General features: G+C 37.9%; 1 protein-coding gene across 7 annotated transcripts in view; it reads right to left on the bottom strand.

Moving 5' to 3' along the window:
- Window positions 1-15,380, bottom strand: part of LOC6032095 — a 148,510-nt gene that overhangs the window by 100,688 nt on the left and 32,442 nt on the right. The gene's annotated exons all lie outside the window — the stretch shown is intronic.

Here is a 15,380-nt window from a genome sequence, read left to right as displayed (position 1 = left end):
ATAGTTTGTCCATCGAATCCTTCATCATTAGTCTCTTCATAAAAGTCTCCATACAAATTTGGGGGTTGTCGATAGAAAAGTGCTATGAAAACATTCGAAAATCTGTGTTTTAAGAAGGGATTTTCTGACCGATTTGGTATCTTCGGCATAGTAGTATTTTATTATTAAGGCTATTTAGAATGTATAGATGCATCCTTAAAAAATATACCCGTTTTTGGATAACTTTTATCACAAAAAATATATATTTTGCAAACTTTACCCTCTTTGATTTTTTTCCTTCTGTGATTTGCTGATATGTGCCAATTTTTGAGCTTTAAGCTTACAAACTTTTTTTTAAATTTAAAAAGGAAATTTTGTTGAATAATATAACCTAAAAATAGCTATAACTCGAAAGCGGTGCACTTTATCAAAATTTTACTGGGTGTTTTTCGATTAAGAATTCAATTTTAAATCTGAAAATTATTTTTAAAATTTTTTGTGTGTGCATTTTTGATACATTTAAAAATCCCAATTTGTCCATATTAAAACGTCTGTCTTACAAAAGAGGACAAAAGATAGCACTTTTTGTCTTCTAAAACATACCAAAAATGAAAAAAAAAATCGAAGGGGGTAAAATTTGTTCATGTGTTAAACAAATATTGAAAAAATCGATATTTTTTTTAAGTGCATCTGTTCTCTGGATAGTCTTAATAAAAACCTACAACTTTGCCGATGTCTTCAAATCGATCAAAAAATCCCTTCTCCAGATACAGATTTTCGAATGTTTTCAGAGCACTTTTATATGGACAGTAGGGTGCCCAGAAAAAATGACCCCCTGCTCCACAAGCGGAAAACGGGTTTTTGGGCTATTTTAAGCATCTGTGCAAATTTTGAGCGAAATTGATTGAGACTAACCCATTGATACCCGAGCCTAAATTTGATGAAAAAAAAGTTTTTCATAAATACAAAAATAAGTTTTTTAAATCGCCAATAACTTTTAGTATCGAGTTTTACAGCTCTGGTATGTTCTACAAAGTTGTAGAGCATTAAATTTCCATTGATAATCTCACTTTAGAGAATATTTGGATGGAAGTAGCGCACCGTGCAGACCAAACCGTAAGAAAATTGAGTTTTCCATACATTTTTTCGATTTTTCCCATACAAACTTCACCTCCGAGTATCAATGGGTAAATGTTGATCGATTTTGCTCATATTTGGCCCAGAGTCCTAAAATAGCTCAAGGAACAATAATCAGCTTGTGGAGCGAGGTTTTGAGAAAAAGTCCCATATTCTGGGCACCCTAACGGACAGCCCCCAGGTTGTATGGAGACTTGTATGAAGAAATTAATTATGCAAAATGACTTATTTGGATATAAGGAATCGACAGACAAAGTTTCAAACAAAAAAAAAATTACATTGAAAAATCGATTTGCGAAATTCTACATAATTGTTTTAATGTCTCAAGAAGCCATCTTGCAAAATTAACAAAAAAGGAATTATTTGGTCTTTTGTTCCTACCAAACTCACTGTTCACTAAGATCAAATTCTGAACTTGACAGATTGCTTGCTTTCGTCTGTATCGCTCTGATTTTTAAATTCAAAAACTAAATTTTTATTAGGATTTATTTCACTTTTCAGGCCCTTTTAAATTATTAGTCTTAAATTTAAAACTTTGATGATACTTTTAACAGCACAATTATAAAATTCCTTGTAAGTTTCTTTTTCTGACATTGAAATCGAAAAAATGTTTTCAAACTTGAACAAATATGGGCACAGATAAAAAGAAAAAAAAATTGCTGAATTATACAAAAATCTTACTTGTATTGTAAATGTATTTTCGTGTGTTAATAATATATTTTAACAACATTGCAGCATTTTTGAAATATTTAAAAAAAAAATGTGAAACAGTACCTCGAATAGTTTTTTTTTTCTCGCAAAATAAATTCTTTGATCGAAACTTAGATTTGTTGAAAAAAACTAATGATTTTAAAACAACTTTACTAGAATGCCATCCATAAACCAGGTGGATTTTTTTTTAATTTCAGACCACAAAAAAGCCTGAATGCTGATAGAATTTCTCATAAATCCAATTTCGTTTTGGGAATAATATGGTGATTGAAAGGAAATTAAATATGAACAGTACCAACTCTTTATTTTCTTAATAAATACCTATAACTTTATCAAAAACATCATATCGATCCGAAAACCGATTGTAACTGGTACCCAGGTGAAATGCATCCCTTTAATTAAAAATTAAAATATTCAACTTAAATTATTCAAAAAGTGTAATTTAAGTCAAAGACACTCCCCGAAGACCGACAATTTCGCGCTCAAAACTTTATAATTTGCCCCATTTCCATTCACTCCAAAGGGCCAATTACAAGCAAAACAAAAAAAAAGAAAAACAAACTTTTACCCGGCAGTGTGCATCTTCGCACGAAAAAGTAGAAAAACCCGCCTCAGCTCAGCTAAGTCAGTCCCGGGTAAAAACGACGACTACGTCGACGACATTCCATTCCAGCATCGATTGCATTGAATTTTAACCGTGGCAACGTTAAAATTTCATGAGAACCTATTCGGGCGCCCCGGCATCGTGTCCCCACATAAATTTTTCATCAGCGACGCGTTTGAATTTTTCCACCTTCCCTCCCCACCGTGTAGGAGGAGGTAGCTTTTTGACGGGGACAGTTTATGAAAAAAAAGAGAAGAAAAGTTCAAAATCCCATAAAAGCATTGTTTGTTAAGGGATAAGCCGTTGCGAAAAGTTATTACCCGAATTTTCCATTGTGTGTGACATTGTTGAAGGGTGGTGAGTTTTTTTCACCACCCACGTCCCACCACCGCTGGGAGGGCAGGGGGGTGAAATTTTGCGTGAGTCATAAAAATTGGCTGAGCTGGTGGAGGTGGATTAATAGGGGTAGCGTGGTGGATTACCATGTCAGAGCAGCCTTACTGACTGACAGTGGTGGCGTGCAGATCTAAAGGCTCTTTTTTTTTTGCTCTCTTTGGTTTTTGGGGTTGGTTTGGACAGCATTGTGAAACGCGAGCTAAATTGAAAGTTCGCTACATACTATGCTGCTGCTGTCGAGAGCACAGTGTGCAATTTTTAGCGATTTGAAGGAACGCATTTTAAAAGCTTTTTTTTTTTTGTTGCTCTCGATGGGGGAGGGTTTGAAATGAGAACAATTGGCTCGGTTAAGGGGAGATTGCGATGGTAATCGGTGGCTTACTCCCGTGGTGCGCAGCAGTTTTAAATGCTATTTTTTTTTTGTTTCAAGGTTGATCGACTCGCAGTTCCATGCTGAGTTCTTTTCGAAAACATTTGAAATGAAAGCGTCGATTCAAACAAAATTACACATTATGGAACTTTGAAACGTACTCTTTCAATCAAATTGTCCTTCTCAGAAAATGTAACCAACACCCGTTTTGAATTCGTCGTTTCGCTGTAACGAGTTGTTTTTAGGAGCGATTGAATAAATTCTTCCTGGAATCATCAATTTAGTTGGAATGGAATCCGACGAATTCATCTATATCTTGGATAAATGTTATGACGTTTGATTTCAGGTTGGATAATTTCTAACCCGCTTAGTTTCGATTTTTGGATTTTATTATGCGAAATGAGGAAATATTTTGAAATTCCCAAACTGGATGATTTTTCTTCTATCCCAGAATCGTTCTCATAAAGTAGCTTAAGTTTTCCAGCAATCTTGTTATGCTAATCTCACATTTCACAACAATTAAATTTTAACTTTCTTGATTTACCGCCCCATCACCCATAAAAAAGTTCGCTCACATTGGATAAGACTTAAGTTTTTTCTTCCTTTCTTGGCTGCTTTTTTTTATTCCTAACATCGCTACTGGATTTCCTCACGTTTCGACTTTGTCTCGACCGCTTCAAAGGAAGGAAAAAAGTTCCAACCACAAAAGCTTTGGTGCCGCAAAGTTTTCCGATAAATATCTCGTCTCGTGAAGTTATTCGCACATGTGGCTCGCTCGCTTTCTTAAGTAAGGGCAGATGATTTCAGTTTATTCAAATTAAAAAAAAGAAGTTTTCGCTCTCTTTGACAAAATTGGCCAATAATTCGATTCCTCTTGTTACACGAGACGAAAAGGTAAACAACAACGCCAAGATCAACAGCGAACCTGCGATCTCTCTGATCGAACTAACAACAAAACGTGAAGAAATGCATATAAACAAATGAAATACACAAACTTAAGTGGGTGTTTGTGAGACCCAGAATAGCAGCATTCAGTGTCTGTATGTGTGTGTGCTTTTGAGAGCACTTCCTTCAGACCCGAAATAATTGAATGCTAATGAACCTGTGTGCTCTTTCCACTCTCGAAAAGCCATTCTCGTGGCTGAGTCACTGCGGACCTCTGGACCCGGGCCCGAACCGGAACCAAACCGACCCGATGATGGTTGGATAAAGGTTCGAGCAATATAAAATAACGAGAATGGACGACGAACGTTGAAGAAGGAGAAAAAAGAGACTTCAAGCAACAACAAACGCGCGTGCTTGAAGAACGGTATCCCCGTCCGTTTTCGGGCAGAACGACCACTGAACCTAACCAACTGAGCCAAAAGCCAACACTCTTAGTCAGTGCAACAGGCACGATGAGCAAATAGAGGAAAGCTTTTTTTTTGCTCTGCAGCCACGACCACACGTCCACACGTTCCAAATTTGGAAGTGAATTTTATGGGGAAACCACCTCACTCACCTCACTCCGCTGCTATTTATTCTTACCCCAAAAGCTCGAGTCTTCTTTCACAACGAGCCAACAGAAGGAGTAGAGGGAAGAAAAAATCAGTGGAATTTTTATTTCCAGCCGCGGAGTTTGGCCCACAGTAAGTAGGTAGTACCTTAGAGAGCTGATTCTGCCACGGTAGTGAGTAAGCTTATGTTTGCGGTTTTGTGATGATTGGTTTCCTGAATCACACTCACTCGAATCCAATTTTCCACAAGTGGGATAAACATCGTGTACGAAAGGGCACGGAGGGAAGAATTTTGTAAACAAGATCGGAAAAAGTGTTTTTCGCGTCTCAATTAGATATTTTTTAGTAATTGTATTGAATTAACATCGAGTATATCAGTTTTCTTACAGATTTCTAGAAGTAACTTTACTAATCTCACGTTCTTTCATTGCGGGTTTCTGAGAAAACAAAAGAATCATCGGTGAGTGTTTGAAAACGAGGAAGAGATAATAAGTGATAGAAAGAGAATGCTCGTGCTGGCTATCATGAGAAAAACGAAGAGAACTCACACTCAGAACTGTTGATATTTTGGTGAAGGAATCATCAAATGATGGAATGGTGTTTTCTATCACTCATTGACAACACTGATAATTATAAACATTCAGTTACTGATCTCATAATTTTCATTAGATTTGTACTAAATTCAAACAAATTCAGTGAAATATCTCATGATGATGGAGAACAATCATGCACCCAAAGGAAAAATATATCTCAAAATCTGCAACAGTGGATTTGCTGCAGAAAATGTCACTTTTTTAACATTTTTTGCAGCAAGCCCGTAGATCATTTTTGCCCGCGTGTAAACACTTCAGCGATCTGCAGTTCTCACCAACACATATAATGCTGGCCCGTCTCCGAGCAACACTCCAAAGAGAAGAATATGTTGGTGCTCTTTCACTCATATTTCATCAAGCGTCCATGGCGCAGTGGTAGCGTGCCGGATCAATAACCAAGAAGTTGGTGGTTCAATCCTCGTTCTGTTCGTTGCTCGTTTTTGTGAAATTAAACCAAAAAGCCGTCGGTAATGTCGATAATTGTCGGTAACGGGCAAAAATGTCATACCCCTATATCGCAATGCATCACAATCATGCGACCGCCGTTTGGGTGTGGTCATCGATTCAGGGAGGAAAATACTGGGGAAAATGTGCATAAAATTGAAAAATTTACTGTAAAAACATAAAAAAAAAAACTAAAAAGGCAAAAGGTGGAAGTGAATAAGCCATATCATCATCATATCACAAATAAACATAAACTAAACAAGAAAAATGCAAATCAAAATAGAAAAATATGCACAAGAAAAACATTAAACAAGTTAAGTCAAATATTCGTAGAACAAAAGTTGCTCAAAATGACCACCCGGGAAAAACACCTTCGAAAAAAAATGTGGCATTGGAGGGTTATAAACTCAATTTTTAATTTGATAGGTAATTTTCAAGGACTGTGAGTTGTTTGGCTGAATTCCAGCAGAAGATAATTTGTATAGTATTCCAGTAAAAAAATATTAAGCTGGTAAATCTAAAAACGAAACTGCTCGATTTAAGTGACGAAATTGAAAAAAAAACCACAGGTTTAGACTTGGAAGTGAGACTTCAGCAATCCACTACTCTAATTTGGCTAATATGGGGTCGCAGGACGCAAATTTTAAGTAAAAACAAGAAAATGAAAAAAACAAAAATTTTTATCGTCATTTGATTGAGCCGATGCAATTTTTTTTCAATGTTTTTGTCTTTTAGCTCTGGCCGGGTTCAAGGGGGAGCAAAAAAAAAAAATATAAAAATTTAAATAACAAGCCATAGTCTCAACATTTGAATGCAAAAAGTGTTTTAAATGCATTTTACACTAGTTCATTTGTTATGCAATCTTTAGTTTTCAAAAAGCAAGATTTGACGAAAACAAAAAAAAAATAGCAAAAAAGACTTATTGCGATACTAATCATCGAAAATTTTCAAAAATTCAAGAGATATTTAAATCAACCCAAACATGCTAAAAATGATTTTGAACGCAGGAGAATGCATTTTAAATCAATTTCAGCATATTGTACTTAAATTTCCATCGAAATTTTGAAGTTTTTTGAAAAAATATTTTTTTTTGCCCTCTGATTTTTTGGGTCAACTTTGAAGGGGGGGTGACAAAAACTTTAAATAAAATTTGTACCAGCCTTATCCGCAGTCCCATACAAACCTTCGGATAATCGAACATCGGATAATCGAAACTTCGGATCATCGAGTTTGGACTGTATTTAAAGTTGACTAGAAGAGGTCGCAATCTCGAATTTGGCGTTTAAAGTACAAAATATAAATATAGGAAAAAAAATAATCCGAAGTCCCATACAATCTTTTGGATAATCGAACTTCGGATAATCGAGTCTGGACTGTACCACTTAAATGTGTTTAAATGAGAATTTATTAGCTTTTTTCGAGACATTCCTTTTCACAATTCTTTGAAATTAATTGTCTATCAGAATATTTTATTGAATTTTAGCAAATTTAATAAACTTTAACGTATTACCCAGTACAATTATCCAGGCCTAGGACAATATAACCAAAGCAAAATTAAAAATGTACAACCCAATTCAACTGTCCCATACCTTACAGTTAGATCCTCACGTCAGCACACGCATTACGTCAACATCGTCGTCTCCCCGAATTCAATCAAATTGTCGTTACCCCGTTAATTATTGAATCACTCATCAATAACTTCCAAATTGAAGTGGCACGAGAGAATCGTCCTCGTCGCCGTTAATTCGATGAGCGCCTAATCGTCGCAAATCGCTTCAGTCATTCACCTGATGCTCTGTTTTGCCTTAGTATATTGACGAGCTGATTAGCGTTGAGCGATGACTCGATTCGCCGCTTCTTCTGTTTTATTTATTCATTCATTAAGTTTCATCACGCTGAAATTGAGATTCACTTCTTATCGCGATCTGATAGCCATTTCTTGCGCTTAATTTGAACTCGCTGGCCTTCGCTGAACCGCCGCGTGTCCGCGTCCATGTAATGACTGAAGATGACCACGGCCACGACTCTCTCACGTAACTCCTCCGCACTCCGTAAATGAAGTGACTATCGATAAAACGCCCATAAATAACGTCTAAAACGACGACGACGAGGGAAGCATAAAAAAGGCCACGCTGACCACAGAGTGCAGGCAATTTGTGGCGAACCAAAAAAAAGCCCCAATCTTTAGCTCTCCAACCTTTTTAGTTGGGTGTTAATTAAAAGCCCAAAACAATTTACGCCGTGGTTTAACACGATACCGTTTCGCAACAATGGGGACCACATTCTTTCCCATTGTAGCCTTAGGTCGACTGGAATCGCTGACTAATTGTCGAATGAAAATAAAATAGTGACAGTGTTGCAAGCTCAGTCAGCTAAGCGAGAATGATACCAAGTAAAAAAAAACAACAAATAAATTTTGCAACATTGCAATTAACCAAACACAATGTTGCGCGCCTGGCAATTAAAACAGTTTATTCCAGCTCAGGAAAGGAGTCGTGAAACGGTTCATCCCCGCAAAAAAAAAAAAAAAAAAACGATTCCAAATCGTATATGGAAGTGTTTATGCTAGTGCAAAGCGATAGTAAACCGGCTGAGCACCTTTGGTCATCGGTCTGTGGTCGATGGTCGATGTGGCCCATAAAACCGGGCAAAGTCCGTTAAGCGCGGAGAGGAGAAGAAACAATTGCCACTCGGGTAGTTGTTGTTGTTGCTGTTGTATCATCAGTCCATACTTCACGCTCAAAATTTCCTCCGTGCCTCGCACACTCCACCAAATTCGGTAGTGTGAAGCATCATCTTTGCCGGCCATCATCGTCTTCTTCACTTTGGGGTTTGGTGAGGGCTCTGGAAGAAGACGATGATGGCCGGCAAAGATGAGCGAGGCACGGAGGAAATTTTGAGCGAGAGATTTAAAAATAATCTGAAATTGCTGAAAAATATTTTTAGAAATGGACTCTCCTGGAAACTTTTTTTTAAATCGAAATACTTAGTTTATTTTTAGTTATAATCATACTATATCGATGCCCGTGTGCTCTCTCTGTACTATCTAGATAGGAATCCCAGCAAGCTTAGTACAAAAGAGCACACCGGCATCGATATCTTATTAACGGTGCCCTTTGTCAAAAGGGTTAACCCTTTCAGGCCTGAATTTTTCTGAGCTGTGTTATTCTAAAATTTTGGTATCAGTAGTTAAATTTTTACATGACTAAACAGAAACAGGCAAACAAAGTTACATTTCATTATTGGACGTTCTGGGTCCTCCAAAGTGTCCTGTAATACAGATCTTTGAGTCTACCGCCGTAACAACAAGATTCTACCAAGTTTCCGATTATGGTTCATATTCAGTGATATCCCTGGGACCCTTTGGCAACACTCTGAGCTATGTGGATCACTTTTGGGATGTTCTGGGTCCTCCAAAGTGTCATATTTCAAAGGGTTCATATTCATATATAATGTCAAAGGGTTCATATTCAGTGAGGGTCCCATCGACATCACTGAATATGAACCATAATCGTAAACTTGATAGAATCGTGTTATTACGGCGGTAGACTCCAAGATCTGTATTCCAGGACACTTTGGAGAACCCAGAACATCTCAATGGGATCCAAATAGCTCAGAGTATTGCCAAAGGGTCCCAGGGACATCACTGAATATGAACCATAATCGGAAACTTGGAAGAATCGTGTTATTACGGCGGTAGACTCCAAGATCTGTATTCCAGGACACTTTGGAAGACCTAGATCATCCCATAGGAGATCCAAAGGGATGGAAGTGGTGCCAAATGGTCGCGAGGTTGTGACTGGTTATAACTAAACTTCATTTGCCTGGAAAAATCGTTGTTAGCTTCATTTTTATTCAAAAATTTCGGAAGATTCCAAATTTCAGGTTTTCAGGATGTTCTAGATCGTCAAAAAGGCCATTAACCCACTCAAACATTTTTTCCTAGGTAGAGAAACTCATAAATTACAACTTTGCTGAACAATGTTGTTTGTTTTGAGCACTGTGTGATTTTATACAACCGAAACCCATCAGGCCTGAAAAGGTTAGAGTACGTTTCGACTCTAAAAGAACTCAAATTAGGAGCACTAGCGTGCACAGGGTGGGGCAACATGGGGCAACTGCCCCACCATCCTCAGCAATTTGTGCTAAATTTGGTCAGGGGGTGTCCACACATGACGTATTTTTCAAAACGTCCATATTATTGCCCCACCTTCCTCAAAGAGCTGGGCACGCTAGTGATTAGGAGTAAGATTTATTTTTCACCCCAAAAAATAATAATTTCAATTAAAATCATAACTCGAATCTTATCGTACAAATGGTAGACAAATTGTGTGTTCTGCTGCGGGACCATCCACAAACCACGCGAACCAAAACTTCAAAATTGCTTTTTAGTCAAATAAAAAAAATACAATAAAATCCATTTCAAGAGTTCTAGCAGAATTGTCCTATTATTTAACGTTTATTTTTGATCAAATATGTTTTTTTGGGTTTTTATAAATTTTGGAAAAAGTCGTACAACTTAAGATTTTTTCTTTTGCAATGATATTTTGAAAACTTTTGACACTAGAACAACTGTTACAACTTTTCGTTCTACTTTTAGCTTAAAAACTATGAAAATTTGTAATGAAATTTGAGTTTTGTTTATTTTTATGCCATTGAACAGAGCCGAGAGGCAATAACAATCAATAAAAATATTAATAATATTTCTACCTAATCAATAATATTTCTACCAGTCTGGAATAAAAAACAAATTTTGTGTTTTATATACAGCTGGAATATATCACACTCACACACCGATTTACGGAACAATACCTTATTCGTTCCAGTGCTTTCATTGAAAAGAACTCCTATCCGGGAAAAGATAACATTCTTGATCAATGAAACTACACTTTCGCCCCTTTTGTGCACCCTCTATGACCGGCGAAAACTCCAAGCCATCGATCGTGTCACGATAAACGGATAAAACGCAGCTTAAAAGAGCATTGCTGAATCATAAACCACCTCCTCGATTTGGTGTGTGTTCGAAAGGTGAACATCCATAAATCACGATACTGCGATTATATGGCGTGTTATGCTTTCGCGCGAATTACATCGCCAGCACGAATTTTATCATTCCGGTTGAATGCTACTAAAAGTGAAATCTTTTGCCAAAGTGCCTTGGCTCCGTCCAGCATCATCTGCTCTCAATGTCGAAACTCCTCCAAACCAAGCGAGTTGTGTTAATACGACTAATAAAAAGCTCTCGAATATGGCGCGCGGCTCGTATCGATTGCCACTTTGAGTGACATCCGAAAGGGAAAACAAATTAGTTGTAATAGATTCCATTAGCTACTACGAGCTGCTGGTTCTAAAGCCAATGCCACCCCCACACTTCAGGCTGAGGCCACCACCGTGAGAGGCCGGAACCGAAACACACACTCAAATGTGCGAAAAGGGGGACGACGGCGAAAGAAATCAGGTTGTCTCGTCAAACACCTAAATTATCATTATTCAAACAAACGCAATTACCTCGACGCGTTTTCATCGTGACTCTTTGCAAATCCGCCGACGTTTCCTAAGCTCTTTGCTTTACTTTGCCGCTGCCGGGCTGGGTGGACTCAGAGGTGGTTAAGTCACACCGCAGCACCTTAGGCACAAACAACTCGGGGCTGGAAGGTTCAGTGGTTGTCAACCGGGTGCAGATGTTGTCTTCTAATAAGTTTGGATCTTGGAAATTCAAAGCGACCGCAGTGATGATTCAGTGCACAAGTAAGAAGGTTGACCACCACTGGCACCCACCAGTAGCTATTTCCTCCGACGACCTGCCAACCGCTAGGCCAATATAGAGTGTGAATAATCTCAACTCGCTCTGCTCTGGCCTCAGTCGGGGCGTTACACACGACAAGATGAAACACGGCCAAGATTGTAATAAAAGAAGGTCCCACCCCGAAGGTAAAAAAGGGAAATTTATTTGCTTACTGAGGCGCCCGACGCTGCTACCCCGCACTGACTGGAGAGAATCCACCTTCCCCTTTTTTCAGGGGGGTGCGATGCGGCGGGAAAATGGGAAAATCCATATCAATCTGTTTTCCGCTTTGCGAGCTCTCGGCTCATGCAAGCGTTTGATTCAGGAAAAAAAAACATCGCGTTCTCAGCTCGAGCGGAATTTTCTGCCTCGCCGACATTTTCGCGAAAACGAGTCACTTAGTCAGGCCTGGGAAATGGCAACGTTAATATCCACCATCAAAACGACGATCGTCATCATCACACCGGCGTTGTTGTTGTCGTCGTCGTTTTATTCGTCTTTGGTGTGAAGTTATGCGATTGGCAACGCGGGTGAGATGTGGTTTATGGAAAGGGGTACGAAAATTAGATTAGGATAAGTTACTGTTGAAATTAGAAAAGGTATGAAATTAGGTGGGAAAGTTTGTCTGGGAATGGATATTCGGAAGAAAATTCTTTTGAAGCAATTTCTAAAATAAAAAAAAAACCTTGCTATAATGATAAACTGACATTGGCATTTTTAGTAATCTAAACAGTAAAAAAGTGTTCAAAAGGATAATAAAATTTTATATAAAGTGTTTGGTTCTTGGCTATGGTCAAGGTTGAACGGAGGGCAAACAGAAATATCAAATTTCACGTCTTATAATTTTTGAAACAATCCTTGAGATGTACGTCTTTTTCCGATCTACGGTCTAAAAATTCATAATTTATCAAAATCTCAAAAGAGCATTTTTGTTATTTAATCAAATTTACGATTTAAAGCTATACAATTTATAGTTAACGATTGATTGATAAAGTTTTTTCAATGAAAATATTAACTTCAAGCAATAATTTGTTTTTGCCCCCTGGTTTTTTGAGATGTTTTGAAAAAAAAATTAGAATGGCAAATTAACAAAAAAATATCTAAAACTCGAAGCATGATTTTTGATATTTCAAAACAAAAAGTAAAAAAAAAAATCAGAAAGGTAATTCAGGTCTCTGATAGAAAATATATTAAACCGGCTCACAGTGGGGCTAAGCGTGACAAAAATAAAAAAAGAAAGTTTTAATTAAAAAGTTTTATTACTTCTCTTTTTTTTATTACGTCTTCAAAAACACTTCCCCAAATTTTCAGAGTGCAGACTTTTTTCAAATATATATCTAACAAGCTTACCCTGACAAACTTCGTCATGTCTTTGTTTTCTTGACGTTTTTAACTTGTTTGCTTACTAAGCCTCCTGTGATCAAATTTTTTTATGGAGCGATTATAATCGAAAATCGAAAATTAAATACAAATTCAATCTTTTTGAGGCTTAAGAATCAATTAAAACATCTCAATTTAACGAACTTTTGAACAAATTAATTTCCTCTCTCCCCTAATTTATTAAAAAATGTAAGATTTTCATCTGTCATTTATTCAATTTCGACCAGGTAACCAGGTTTCTGTCGTATACTTGAAATATCTGAGATTCCCAAATTTATTTGGCAACCTGGAAACCCTGCTTCTATCTCACAAGCAGAGCAGAAAGTTCGGGGATCAAATCCAGGTATGCCTCATTGAAATTTGAAATTGTACATAGAATGTCAAAAACGACTTGAATCAGGTGGACTTCTATGTTTAGGTTGTCCCGCCCGTGTGGATCAATCGGACCGACACTGGACTCACAATCCAGAAGTCGCCGGTTCGAATCCCGTGGCGGGCGCTCTAAAATTCTTTGTATAAATATAGGTATTCGGCGCCGTCGCTCCGTGCCATACTTTCATACACTTAGGAGCCCAGGGCGGCGAAGTCCTTGTAGATAAAAAGGAAGACACTAGTGGTTGGTACTAGCAATGGTGGCCGACAGCTATAAAGTCAACTTCGTTTTCTATGTTTAGGTGGTGTCAGACAATGTCCAACGGTCTCGGAATTGGCCACTAGGTTCTCTGCCATTCTGAAATGGGTCATTGGAAGCTGGTCTATCATCACCTAGTACCCGGGACTGAAATAAGCTGTATCAGCATAATACGAGTTAGATACAAATTTCATTGCCAGTCACTGAGTATTGGATTGTGTAACTCACACGTACAGATAGAAATTTTGTGTTTTTTTTAAAATAATTTAGTTAATTAAAAACTTAAACTCAAAACTAACTTAATCCACCTATGTGGTTGGAGCCTTCCTCACTCATTACCAACAATGGCTGATATGATGGGGTTGTACCCAAATTTCATCTATTTTTTAGATCAGGAATAAAAAAAAGTAAATATCACTTAAGAGGCCATATCTCGAGACAGGGTTGCCAAATCTTCAATGTTTTGGACTCGTTGGAAAGGTCTTTTGATAAACTAACCAACGATGGGTCGGATGGTGGATCCGGACATAGTTTATATACATTTAAGTGAGATCCGGCTTCCAAAAAGTACATCAATATCACTTAAGTGGCCATATCTCGAGACAGGGTTGCCAGATCTTCAATGTTTTGGACTCGTTGGTAAGGTCTTTTGATAACCTAACCAACGATGGGTCGGATGGTGGATCCGGACATAGTTTATATACATTTAAGTGAGATCCGGCTTCCAAAAAGTACATCAATATCACTTAAATGGCCATATCTCGAGACAGGGTTGCCAGATCTTCAATGTTTTGTACTCGTTGGTAAGGTCTTTTGATAACCTAACCAACGATGGGTCGGATGGTGGATCCGGACATAGTTTATATACATTTAAGTGAGATCCGGCTTCCAAAAAGTACATCAATATCACTTAAGTGGCCATATCTCGAGACAGGGTTGCCAGATCTTCAATGTTTTGGACTCGTTGGAAAGGTCTTTTGATAACCTAACCAACGATGGGTCGGATGGTGGATCCGGACATAGTTTACATACATTTAAGTGAGATCCGGATATATGTGAAAACACATTTTTATACATAACTTTTGAACTACTTATCGAAACTTCAATCTGTATAAAACTCGATCTATGGGACCCTAAACCAAGTCGAATGCAACAGGTTCGGGTCAAATCGGTTCAGCCAGTGCCGAGAAACATGAGCTAGTTTGATGGTCACATACATACATACACACACACATACACACACACATACACACAGACATTTGTTCAGTTTTCGATTCTGAGTCGATATGTATACATGAAGGTGGGTCTACGACGTTTTTATACAAAGTTCATTTTTAGAGCAGGATTATAGCCTTACCTCAGTGAGGAAGGCAAAACCAATTTTAAGGTTCGTTGCTTCCTGAAGTCCCCAGAACAATAACACCGTAAGCCCTTGAACAAGAATTTTAATATTAATGTAGTAAATATCAACCCGCCAGCGCCAGCAATCCCTAACCAAGCCAATAAGAAATATCTCTCCACTCCTCATTCTCTTTATCCTCAACCCGTTTGAATCACGGCAGCAGCAGCAGCATCAGCTTCCAGTTGCAAAGAAGGAAGAAAACAAAAAAAAAACGCTGCCTTATTCATCTTCTTGGCTTCCAATTCCGCGGGGAGCGCGAACATTGAAAAGCCCTACAACGAGCTTCAGCCTCAACTTAGCTTCAGCAGTCTGTTTATTTTCTGCAGCTCATTCGTGGAACTGTTGCTTCGCTCCAGCTCGTCGTCGTCAACAGGATTCTCCTCAATCTCTTTCTCTCACTCTTTGTAAAGTTAAGTATATAATGTTTTTGATGAGCAATGTGCTCCACAGCT

This window comes from Culex quinquefasciatus, chromosome 1 (genome assembly GCF_015732765.1).
Source record: "Culex quinquefasciatus strain JHB chromosome 1, VPISU_Cqui_1.0_pri_paternal, whole genome shotgun sequence".
In the NCBI taxonomy this organism is placed as follows: Eukaryota; Metazoa; Arthropoda; class Insecta; order Diptera; family Culicidae; genus Culex; species Culex quinquefasciatus.
Note: the sequence above shows the minus strand (reverse complement) of the source record. Positions and strands in the feature narration are given on the sequence as shown.